Source organism: Enoplosus armatus, chromosome 22 (assembly GCF_043641665.1).
Source record: "Enoplosus armatus isolate fEnoArm2 chromosome 22, fEnoArm2.hap1, whole genome shotgun sequence".
In the NCBI taxonomy this organism is placed as follows: domain Eukaryota; kingdom Metazoa; phylum Chordata; class Actinopteri; order Centrarchiformes; family Enoplosidae; genus Enoplosus; species Enoplosus armatus.
The window spans coordinates 8,353,480-8,366,261 of NC_092201.1; the positions used below are offsets into that span (position 1 = coordinate 8,353,480).

Genomic DNA, 12,782 nt, shown 5'->3' on the forward strand with positions numbered 1-12,782 from the left:
CAAAGAATGCAATTGGGGCCCACACTGTTCTGTGCGCTCAATAGGCTGAATATTGAAGACTGAATATTCAAAGGGGGACATGGGAACATTTACCCAACAAATATTCCTTGCAGAAATCACAGAAAATTATGAATAGCACATCAAAAAATGAACATGGATCCAAAAAATCGGATTACAAGTGCCAGTTGAGGCTAGATTACCTAAATTTACTCCATGTTAAGTGAATTATTTCATATGATTCTAAATGAAGCTTTTATCCTGTGTAATTGCTATTTCACCTATTTCTACCTCAGACGCCTGAAGACAAAAAGCTAAATAATTTTCAAAAGTGAGCTCAAGCCAACAGCCCTCTCAAATCAAGGCTTTAAGGGTTTTCTCTTTGTGTCAGGAGACTTCAAAACAAAAGTGAAATTGGAGATCACACACCCTCACACACATCCTCACACACACCTCTTCAGGTGAACTATGCAGAGCTGAATGTCACCTTGAGGAACGAGCAGGCCAGCTGTAGTGATTTGTAATGCACAGCTAGGTCTGCCTGCGAGACCACTTTCTATTAGTCCACCGCAAATTACATCTAGTCTTACTTAATAATGTATTCAGCTCACACACACACACACACACACACACACACACACACGTGTGTAGCTACCAACATTTCCATACATATACGCATAGCGTAAACTTTAATGTAGGTGCACATGGTCACATACACACAACGCCAATATGCACACGCTTATGCACATGGTAAGCACATGGACTCAAATGCGTCCACACACACTCACACATTCATATTGTTCAGTAACAATCGAACAGAGTTTTCTCATAATTAATGGATTAATCAAGGAGTAATGAGTGTGGAGTGGCTCCACACGGTGCTGATTAACACAGATGATGGAGGGGCACGGGGAAAACTCTGCAAGGGAGAAGCCTCCATGTTTGATTCCTACAGTGTAGCTGAGTGAGTGACAGTGTGATTGTGCGTGTTTGTATGTGGCGTAACATAAATGGTAGCATCGTCGCACAGAAAGAGAAAGTAAGTTGTCTTCTGGCTTCCGTTTCCTTTTAATTAAATGTGTGTGTGTGTGTGTGTGTGTGTGTGTGTGTATTCGTATTTGTGCGTGTGTGAGTGTAATCACAGTGACTTTCTCTTCCCAATTAGGGCTTTAATCCATCAGCTGGCTGTTGCTATGGTGTTCCTCTCTCCACCCAATCAAAGCCAAGCGAGTGAGCACGCTCAGAGAGGAGAATCACGTAACAACTTCAACAATTGTCTTTGATATGACAAAAGGATGAAGGAAGTGGTTATTAAAACATGATAATTGACAACTAATTGTATATAGGAATGAAAAAAGTAAATACAAACAGGCGAGGAAAACAAGTGACTGTACACACTTTGTTCAATCTTTCTACACAGGCCAGCAAATACACAGCGACCACACATACGTATAAGGTACTGAACTGAATATTTTCCATGTGCAAATTGGTGATTATACTGTGTGTATTTTTGTGATGGAGTGCTTCAAGTTCCCAAAAGCTATTTATAAATCATGACTAAGAGCTGAAAATGAATCAAATTAAAGTAGCTCTACTTAACTGAAATGGAATAAATCCACATTTTAATATATTAATCATTCTGAGATTTCTTAATTACATGAGACACTTATATGAACATATAATGTTTTGTTTGTGCTCAGTTTACTAAAATAACACTTTTTCTTTCTCAGGCAGATTTTATTTCAGTTTTACATTTATTTAAGCAGGCAGGTCAAATAGGAGAAAATTTTGATTTACTACGACTGCACTGCTACCACAGCTGCTCTCACTGATCCCAGGAGGGAGCAGCACGACTGGGGGAAGCGGCGGGTGTGTGTATGCTTTTGTGTGTCTTTCTGTGTGTTTGTATAGGGATGAGCAGACATTGGACAGTACTGTAAGTGGTGCAACCAGTTTCTCTTCCATATTGTGCTCCCACAGAGCCCCTCTGGCGATGTCAGCATGTCTGACTGTGTCTGTCTGTCTGTTTATCTCTGGTACAGCAGAAGCCTTCAGAACCAAATCAGAGCCCAGTGCTCACTCACATTGACTTCAGTGATGAATAGACTCAAACGAAAGAAATCTACCATTTTTTTCTGAAGGTTCCCACTGTGATGTCAGGTATCTGGCAGCCATGGAAACTATTCAGATCATTATTCACACACATGCTACACAAAGGGGGGGAGACGAAATCAGCACCATTTGACCAATGAAAGCTTTCGCTCTAAGGTCACATGATTAACAATTGGAGAAACATGACATTCATTACAGACAATTTCCTGTCACTTTGTGCTGCATGCTGAAGGACAGAAAAAAATGTTCCAATCACGTCTACACATAATGAGATATCTACTGTTTTTAAATGTGCAATTTATTATACTGATATCACAAGAAGAAAAACAAAAAAGAGACTGTATCCTGACTGAAATATCCCAAAATGATGCAATAGGTTTATTTATGTACATTATGTAGTATTCTTCACAAATTATCTATTGTTGCTGTCCTATGAATACCATGAATCTCCAAAACCTTTTTCAGATATTGAAAATATACTGTATATATTGATTTCTCAGAAAAAAAAGAAGTTTAGCTTCAGTTCAACGGGTGAATTATCTCAGTTCACAGAGGAATCTTAATCGAAATCACCACATTTGGAGATACCTGGTATTCAATGGCCAAGTTATTATATGTATTTCCATAAAATGTTTGACTAGGCTGCCTTGAGTTCAAACCTGCACAAATGTGGCCACATGTAGACACAGAATATATGAGCTATGCAATAAAAAATACATGACAAAGCTCTCACCGTAGCCTTAGAAATGTACAGCATGTGAACCTCCTCCCGTAAACCTCAATATGAGAGGAGGAAACGACAGTGAGAAGCATGACAGTGAGAAGGATGAAGCTTGAGAAGAGAGAGATGAAAGGAGAGCGTTATAAAGCGAGACAGACAGAGTCAGAAGGAGGGACAGACACGTTCAGGGTGTTCCAGGTGTCCCGACCTTGTCTGTTTGACAGTAAACAGTTTAGACGGAATACAGCTGTCTTTACTGAGGCTGACAACTCCTCCGCTGCATGGAGCTGTGTGGCTCAGGCCTGCTCACAGCGTGGGCAAAGTCACATTACAGCTTCGCTAATCAATAATGGAAAGTTTCATTCTGAAACGGACACAGCCAACGGTGAGCACAAAATTAATACAAACAAGCGCCTGAAGAGAAGGAAACATATGACAAAGGACTTTTTCCCCACATGGAAAAAGCATGACTCGGAAAAGAACGATTAAGCGTAGCAACCGTAACAGTTCAGACATTGTTTGACCTTTCACCTGCAGTCCAGCATCAGCTCACTGTCTCTGTCCTCATAAGGATTACTGTGGTGTAGCTTGGCTCAGAGACTACAGAAGGCAGCAGAGTGTCAGTGGAAAAGAACAGAGCCCAACTGCCTGTCTCCCTCTCCTTCTCTCACTTTCATAAGTGGATTTATCATTTCCAGGCCCTGACCTGTCCTCCCCGAACAGGACAGCCCTGCATTGACTCAGCCCTGCAAATTACTGCTCACCCTGACCGAACCTGTCTTTGTCCAAATCACAGAGCCTGTGATATTAGAGTGAACCTCACTTTGACTCGGACCTCTGCATATAGATATTTCTATCGCTGGTTCAGAACCCCAACGTGATCAGATCGTGGTGGATTAGCATGGAGCATTTAGTCTGAAATGAATCAGAGGAAGGAGCATGTTGACTCTGTCGTGGGCAGTCTGATGTGTTTGTTTTCATGTGTTTCTCCTCTGACTCATTCACCTGCCTCCAGCGCACTAAATGAACACTGCCTTTGCTGTCCGGGCATTTCACACCTCCTGTTCACATCTATTTAAGCGGTACAGCGGTGTCATTATCAAGTCTTTCTATTCTTGAATGCCCAAAATGTGTGATAGCCCGTTTCACACATCCTGCCACCTTCCTTTCCACCTTAATTTTCTCCCTCTTCTCATCTGTCATCCTTTCCTTTTTTCCCTGTGGCCTCTCGCTGCCCTCCATTTCTTCATCCCTGCCACTTTTGGCCACTGCTGTGCTGTCCATGTTTCTTTCCAACACTGTCTAATGTGCTGTCATGTTCCAATGACTGCTCTATGTGTGTGTCTGTGTGTCATTGTGTGTGTGTGTTTGCGTGAGCTTGTGTGTCACAGGCAGTTGTAGGAAGCTTGGGTGATTAACTCTGATAGCCACCAGATGCCTGACTTAGAGGTACAGTCACACAGACACACACACACACACACACACACACACACAGATACACACTAACTTTAACACAGAGGCAGAGGACAGGCAGAAAGAGACAGAAGAGCATCACAAAGACACGGTGAGTGAAAGCATGAGACCAAAAAAGGGAGTGAAACATAAAGAAGACAGAGAGTGAGTGTAGGAGAAAAAGATGTGCGACATGTGTGTGCAGTATGTGTTTAGCATGTATGCACTGTGTGTGCAGAGCGCTGACTTTGTTCTTAAAAAAAAAAGTGCTGTGTTTTCCTCCTGAGCTTGATTTTAGGAGAACAAACAACACATGAGCGAGGGCAGATGACTGTCACATTTTCCCAAAATGGCTGTGATGTGACCTCAGATCAAAGCTTTGATTGGCCAGATGCCGCAGATGTTGTTTCCTCTCTGGTATTTGGTGCATGTGTGTGTGAGAGAGAGAGGAAGAAAGAGATTATAATGCTGATATTAAGTTACCTTAATAGAAAGGACTGATTATTCGACTGTATCCTATATATCTGATGTGTGCATGCTTGCATGTGTGTTTGTGTGTTCGTTGGAAGCCCCCTATCAGTCAGGCCTATCAGATTGGGCAGTCAACAAGCAGCTGGCTCAGACTGTGGGACTGGCTGATGCTGCCTGTCTGAACTGCCAAACACCAAAACCCTCGGCTCGCTTGTCACAACAACTGCTGTAGAAAAATCTCAATACAACAGCTATATATACACCTCTTCTGTAGTTATATCTTTGAGTTATATTCAGCAGAGAAAGCATACAATGACAGATATAATGCACTCTGGAAAATGTAGGCTATATTTAAGCTACAGTGCAATACTTCCAGCTGAAGGAGTAGATTCATATTTAGAGAAATGGCTAATAGATGTCATTATATCACTGGTTGAATGCTGGAATACACATCCATCAAATTTAGCCAGCTGTAGTCTAAATCTGGAGCCATTTTAAATAATTTAAGGCAGTGTTTAAAACATGGGTCAGGGCCTCAAGTGCTTGTTTCTGGCATGTCCTCCATATGTCAGAAATACTAGTATATTAGCTCTGACCACAAGTAAGAGGGGTTAGTAAGTCACTCTGTTCATGTGTCGGTTCTAAACATTTTCCAAAACCTTACTGCGTATGTGTCTATGTTGACTCAATCAGCTGCTGCATCTTTTTGGTTTTATTTGATAAAGAAAAAGTTTGAGGTACCAGACTAGCATCCCCCAAAACATGCAGCTCTTTCAAAAACATCATCATAAAAAGTAACATTTGTCTAAACTGAATTGACTGTCTGTGTGAGCAGCCTGCTGTTGGCAAATATCATTGTAAGTATGCAACATGCATACTTACAATGATCACTTCCTTTCATGGCCTGCTTGCGACACTAGTTGCAGCTTATCACAAATGATGTGCTTGTTTTAATGAGGCTGACTCCTACAGTGAAAGTCGACCATATTTAGGCACACTCAATTTCAGATCCTATGGTGTGGATGCTTCAAAGACCATTGATTTTTGTTTTTTTTCTGTTTTAGGTCCCAACCCACCTCAGGAAAACACCTTACGAACCAGTCTACCAAGTTCCTCAACATCTGTGCTCCAATCAGCCCTACTGCGCTGTGACATAACTGCCTGCATCATTAACACTTGGCAACCTGCTGTCACGTCGAGCTGTTAGCACTGGCAATAATTAGCATTAGCATAAGTTAAATGTGGGAAAATTAACATTCATTACACTGCTGCTACACTGGGCTTTTGTCGGCATGAGGAAAACGTTTATTATGATAAAATGCTATGAAAGCTGGTCCTACCCAGAAACCAGATGCTATTCTGGGGGAAAATTAGCATAGGAGCTATTACCAGTACACTGTTACTGTATGTTTATTTTACACCTAGAAGTATAGCACTTAAACTTTCCCCCAATGACTGACAACAACCAATAGAGGGGTTTAAACTTGGGGTCTCTTTTTACACGCTGTTGAAAGATGAGAGACTCAAGGGAAAGCAAGGCAACAGTCACATGATGGACAGAAGCAGCTAAAGGCATCAATAAGCTACTTTTTGGGAGCCTTGCAAGCAGGTCACATGTACTCTGTAATCAGTGGAGAAGTGAACTTAATTGTCTTAGAAAGTTAATTATCAATCACAGCAAAGGAAAAAAATAGGTGAAGCTTGTTAAACAACCTGCTGTTGCAAGTAAAAAGTAGCTATCTAGTAAAATGTAGGATTATGAAAGAAACAAACTAGGAAAAGACTGGTAGCAGCTGGGATCGTAGCCAGGATTTTAGAAATACAAACAAGACCCTCTCCCCAACAAACCGTCACCCAACCTCTGAAAATGTTTGAAGAGAAACCAAAAAGAAAGTCCCTAATGATTTGTATTTATAAAAATGTTTACTTTATTTAGTTAACTGTTCACTTAAGCCTTCTGTACATTTTATGTCTCAACATTAAGGTCTAAATGGTGTATCTTTGAAACACCATTTAGACCACACTGCCAGAAATAACATTTTATTTATTTATCATTTTGTTGGACAAAATGTAGTCAAATTTAAACATATTAAAACTGCTGGAATTAGCTTGTATAATGCCCACCATGTATACATTTTTAATGTAAAGTAAAGTAGAGTAGTTGGTTGATAAAACCTACAATTTCAGCCCTCCAAAGAGACACATGAATACCCATTCAAACTGATTTAAAGGCCACACGAATCCACGAGTAACTTCATTTCTACATTATAGTTCTATTATCACATATCACATTTGTTTGTCTTGCTGGATGCATTACAATGAAGAAGGCTCAGTCCAAACACAATGCTATTGTAACTGTGAGTAACTTGTTGAACCCACAGGCAATGGTCATGTATAAGTTACCTCTGTACTCTGCACAGCCAGTGGTGGTGCTACTGCAGCCCTTTGACTCATGTCTTGTATGTTGTAATGCTCCCTCAAAAATCTTCCAATGAAAGATATTCAGCACCTTTTCACTTGTATTTTCCCAGCAGCACCGTCTAATCACAGAGCCAAATCATACTGAGGAAAAAATTACATGCATGACCTATTGGCATCAGTCATACACACAAATATCTGCCAGCGTGTGTGTATGAGAGACAATGTATGCCTGTGTGCTTGTTGTACATTTGTGAGTGTGTGTTTGTGCAAGGCAACAAGAGGGCTGAGCAGTGCGACATGGTTCCCTGTGTCAGTGTTAATAACCCAACCCTGGTAATTGGCATAGAATATTGATAGAGAGGAAAATGGCCCCAAGCAGATCTCTGCTTCATTAGCGAAGACTGGGGGGACGGAAACAGGAGAGTTGGTAGCAGTTGGAGGAGGAGAGAGGAGGGACAGCAGGGGGACGGAGGAGGGAGAAGGAAGGGAGGAAAAAAAGGGAAACCAAGAAGATTGCTGCTAACCAGATGAGCAGACAGAAACAGAGAGGAGAGGAGGTGATCAGAATGATGAAGAGTAGATAGAGGGTCAGAGAAGGAAATTGTTGTAATGTAGATTTTTAACAGCTTTCAGAAACCAGAGGGTACTGAATCACTCAGTACATGAGTGACCAAGAAACAGTTCCAGTAACAAATAGAAAAGCAGTTATGTCATTCTTTCCTGACATGGCAGCAATTCACTCTATTTGACTGAGGTGACCCTTTAAAGGGTCTGAGCTGTTGTTAGAGAACAAGCTTTCAGGACATTACAACAATCACAATGAATCTCCCAGAAAAACATCTTCCTCGCCCCCCCCCCCCCCCCCGTGTCCCTGTAGGAACATAGTGTTTGTTTAATCTGGTATCGCCATGGTTACCAGTCTGCCACATTGAGGTAATGTCATTAATCATCAACTTTATCACACTGCAACCCAGATGCATGCACGCAGAACACCGACTATGACATTTTACACCGTCCACTGCTGGAAACACTGAAGGGAGCGACGTTTGAAGGTGTTAGACAACAACAGTAAACAGGCTGAGGTGTGTGTGTTTAACGTGGCGACATTAAAGTAAGTCTGTGTTTCCACGTGCAACATGAAAACATAAATATTTTTATTCCAACATTTTACACATACTCCTTATTTCTCTTCTCCATCCCCTCCTTTTATCTGTCTATCTCTCTCTCTTCATGAGCGTGTTGAATCTCTTTTGGTTGACATGACAACAGACGATGTCGCGCCTCTTGTTCTGATGACATCACTACAGGCGCCAAGCCAATCCCCCAAAAACCTATCATCTCGTCTTTCCCTCCCTCCCTCACTCCCTCCCTCTCTCTTTCTCTCTCTCTCTCTCTCTCTCTCTCTCTCTCTCTCAGACATATTGATCTAGAATACAAATCACAGATGCGAAGAGGAGATGAGCAGGGGTAACGGGTGGGGGGGGTGGGGGTGGGGGTGAAAAAAAGGAGAGAAGAAGAAAAGAGAGGAAAGCAGAGGGAGAGAGAGAGAAAGAGAAATAGCCACAGTTACATTTGAACTACCACCACGCCCACTATCTCCCTTCAGTCGGCTGAAATGGAGTGTGTATTCTCTCTCATTTCCATACCGGGTGACTTTGGTATAAACCACAGACACACACATGCAGAATCAATTTTGTGCAAGGAGAAAGGCTGACATGAAGACGTTCTGCGCTCTGTATGTGATAGAGAGTCTGAAAGACTTTCTTCAGTGTGTGTGACATGGAATACATGAATAGTAAATGCGCAACAACCTAGCACACACAAGAAAAGAAAGCTCAAAATGAAAAGGTATGTCTTGTGATTAAACACACACACACACACACACACACACACACACACACACATACTCAACAATAAGAGTCTACAGCCATGCTAACAGCTCTGTGAGGCTTTACTTAGACACAGTGGTGATTTGAGCTAAATGCTAAAATTAGCATACCAACGACAATGATATTTACCAGGTAATATTTACCTTTAGGTTCATCAACTTAGTTTAGCGCGTTAGCATGCTTACATTTGCTAATTAGCACTAAACACAACGAATAGTTGAGGATGATGGGAGTGTCATTAGCTTTGCTAACTAAAGATTTTACCTGTTGATGGTGCTGGTAGAATTCATCCTCTTGGGATCTTGAATTTCTGTAGTAAATATGGCAATCCACCCAATTCTTTACTCAAAACCACAAATGTCAAAATCATGGTGGCATTAGAGGAAAAGTCAGAGGATCACCAAAGTAATTTTTTGGCAATCCATCTAATAGTTGTTGAGATATTTCAGTCTGGGTCAAAGGGTGGACAGACATTGCCATCCATACAGCCACGAATACACACAGAAAAGCTACCCTAAATAGTTAAACCAGCCATTTAAAACCCCCCTCCTCTTCCTGGAGCTGGTTATAGACGTAGCTCTGGAGATGGAAACACACACACACACACACTGTAGAAGGAGTCCTGTAACAGGCCTGTTTTAGCCATTATGATTCCAGAGTGTGAAAGTGAGTCTGGTCTTTTGGGAAGTGGACTGCTCTATACAGACATACACACTAACTATTTCTCTCCCCCCCACACACACACACACACACACACACATACAGTGTGGTCTGTGGGGAAGTGGTCCGTGGAGCACACACATCAAGACTGGCCTAGATAGATGGGATGGCAGGGGACACACACACACCAGCCGCTTCTTTTTTACACACATAGACAGTCAAGGACACTCTCATGGCCTATATAGTTGGGTCATTTCATACCAGAACACCTTACCCTCGTCTTAATAAGAAAAGAGGGATGGTGAGAAGAGAGAAAAGGAAGGAAGGGAAACATGAAATACACACACAACTGGCAAATTTTGAGGAAGAAACAGTTGGAGACACAAAGGTTGACAGACAGAAAGAGAGGAGGAATGAAACCATAAAATAAAAAAGAAGAGTGTGAAAGTAGAGGAAAGGAGACAGGAATGTAGCCAGATTTTTTGAAGACTCCCCTTCTAACCTTAGTTTCCTCCTCTCGAGTCCAGCCCTGTCACTATGGTAACAACTGATGAAAAGAACAGAACCGAAATGCAGACAGACTGGCCAGAAATGAAGAAACAGAACGAGACTAAATAGAAAAGAAAGGTCAGAGACATAAATATTAAATAGTGCATAGATCATAAACCCACTGTTTGTTTTTTTAAAGCTACCTGCGCCGCTGGTGCTTGTTACCATGGATACTATTCAAAGCAGTAACCACCGCATCTTAATCAAGGTAATGACAGGTCACATCCCTCTGTGACATTTCTTTACGTCATCAACATTATAATACAGCAGCTACAGAAACTTTAAAGGAACACTCCCCCAATTATACACATGAAGATCAGATTACTTGAGTAGTAGCCTGTGAAACCAGTTGTAAAAGTCTCTGGAGGGACTTTAAATAACCCTGGTGATGTCGTCAGGGTTATCTCGGATTGGGCTTGACACTTTAACAAAGTCTGTGGACATACATGTTTGACAAACATTGACTTTTATTAGGCTGGGAGCATCTAGTGAAGAAGCAGCTATCAAATTGAATTGTGGGAACTTATAGGATATCTTGCCCTTGTTGCATTGAGTTTGACCTTTCCTTTTTTTTAAATCCGTCTTCCATAAGTCTCCCAGCTTTGCGAAAGTGCAACACTAAAACACTGGATCGTCCCTTTAAACTTGAGTATGTAGTGTTTGTCATGAGATACAGCAACCTGCGAGATTAACAGAATGATACAACATCAAACAAATGCATTACGGGGGTCCTTCAGGGATTTATTACTTCCTCTTCAATGCCTTACATGGAAGCAGATCCCCGCTATAAATGGAGACGTCTATTTCTGATCATGAGAACGGATCAGAACACAACATACCTGCAGTATTTCTAAAGCAGCCCACACTTCACGATTTTTATCCCTTGTTCAACAGCAATGTAGGTACCCTATATGTAGCAAGGTGGAAAGTAAGAGCATGGAGGTAGAGGTGGTGGAGGCGCATGTAGCATGTTAGGCATTCATGCAGGAGGTGTTTTTGTCGCCTAACCCTAACCATAGCTTGTTTGTCATAAACACAATCTTTCCGTAACCTTTCACATGCTGTAAGTTCCATGTGGAGATGTTGCATGAAGCCAGAACTTTGGCACTGGACATAAAAAGACACAAAAATCCCTGAATATAATCCAGGGTTTTGCAAGCGTTCTTGTCTGCCGATAGATTGTTCTGAAATCATGGCATCTTTAGACCAACTGTCCTTTCTTCTTCTCTTATGCTGAAGTGCTACTTAACCTTTTCCTGTCTGGGTGTATAATAAGAAAAGTAACAGAAAGTGCTCGGCGCCCCAGGCTACACAACAGGCTTTTGTTACCCATGATTCTTAGCTGCAAGAAGTGATTTGACAGCTATCGGCCCCAGACAAGCACACAGAAGAAACTGCCCAAACAAATGCACATCCTCACACACCCAGAGGAAGAAAAACACACTCACACACACAAACAAACACGCAGAGCAGCATCACTCCACTCTTAGTTTAATCTATCTTGCCTGGGTGCTGTCACCCAGCAGGGTGACGTTCACAGCAGAGGGTGTGTGTGAATGTGTGTGTGTGTGTGTGTGTGTGTGTGTAAAAGGCCTATGGCGACAGACCACCTTCTCTGTAGTGCAGCTATCCATCCATGACAAGCCCACCAGAGGCCTGACTAACAAGACTGCTGGAACTGAGATCCTGATAGAAACACATGACTGTACATCCTTTGTGCTTCAAACCTCACTTCCTGTGAGACTTAAGTGCCTAAAAAGGCAGGTTCTGCAAGATATGTACACGCACTAGGAACACTTATGGTGCGGTTTCTTCAGGGAGCTTGGTGTGACGTTCCTTCCCACAGAGAAAGCAAAACATTTTTACATCTACAAATACAAGCTGCCAAAAAAGACACGTTACACCAGAATTTTTAAACCATTTGAATGTACAATCAGTAGCAGCTTGTTGGGAATAAGAGACCTTATTCCATATCTTCAATTTTACAAACTTCCTCATTCTCTGTTGGGACAAGCAGGCTAAAAATATATGCACTCATGGTACTGTAAAACCCTCTGCTGTTCATAAAATAGAATCATTTATGGCGCTTCATTTAGAAAGGAGGCACACTTGGAGCGACAGGATTCCAATTCTAATCTTCTGCTTTCAATTAGCTGCTCGACAGGTAGAGCCGAGTGTAGTTGTTAGGACTCATTTCCTCTTAAAGAGACAGGTCAGTGTTTATTACAGAAACACAAATGTGCGTGCACAGACATACACTCATCTCCCTTGTCGTGAAGAAGTTGGTAGTGTTCCTGCAGACAGCCTGAGGGTGACTAACGTTCCTCCCCCCCGTGCCTTCATTCCCTTGCTTCCTTTTTCTCCTCTGAATCCATTCTACTCCTCCTTCTCCCTCTCTCGTTCCCTCTACCTCTTCACACTCTGAAATTAGCCTCATGAAAAATGAATTGGGAGAGATGGTATGTCTCATTTCTGGTGAATCGGGAGTGTGTGAGTGTTCGTAGAAGGGT

General features: G+C 41.9%; 1 protein-coding gene across 1 annotated transcript in view; it reads right to left on the reverse strand.

Moving 5' to 3' along the window:
- The window catches only part of cacna1c (calcium channel, voltage-dependent, L type, alpha 1C subunit), a 179,217-nt gene that overhangs the window by 145,748 nt on the left and 20,687 nt on the right, over positions 1-12,782 (reverse strand). The window lies entirely within an intron of this gene.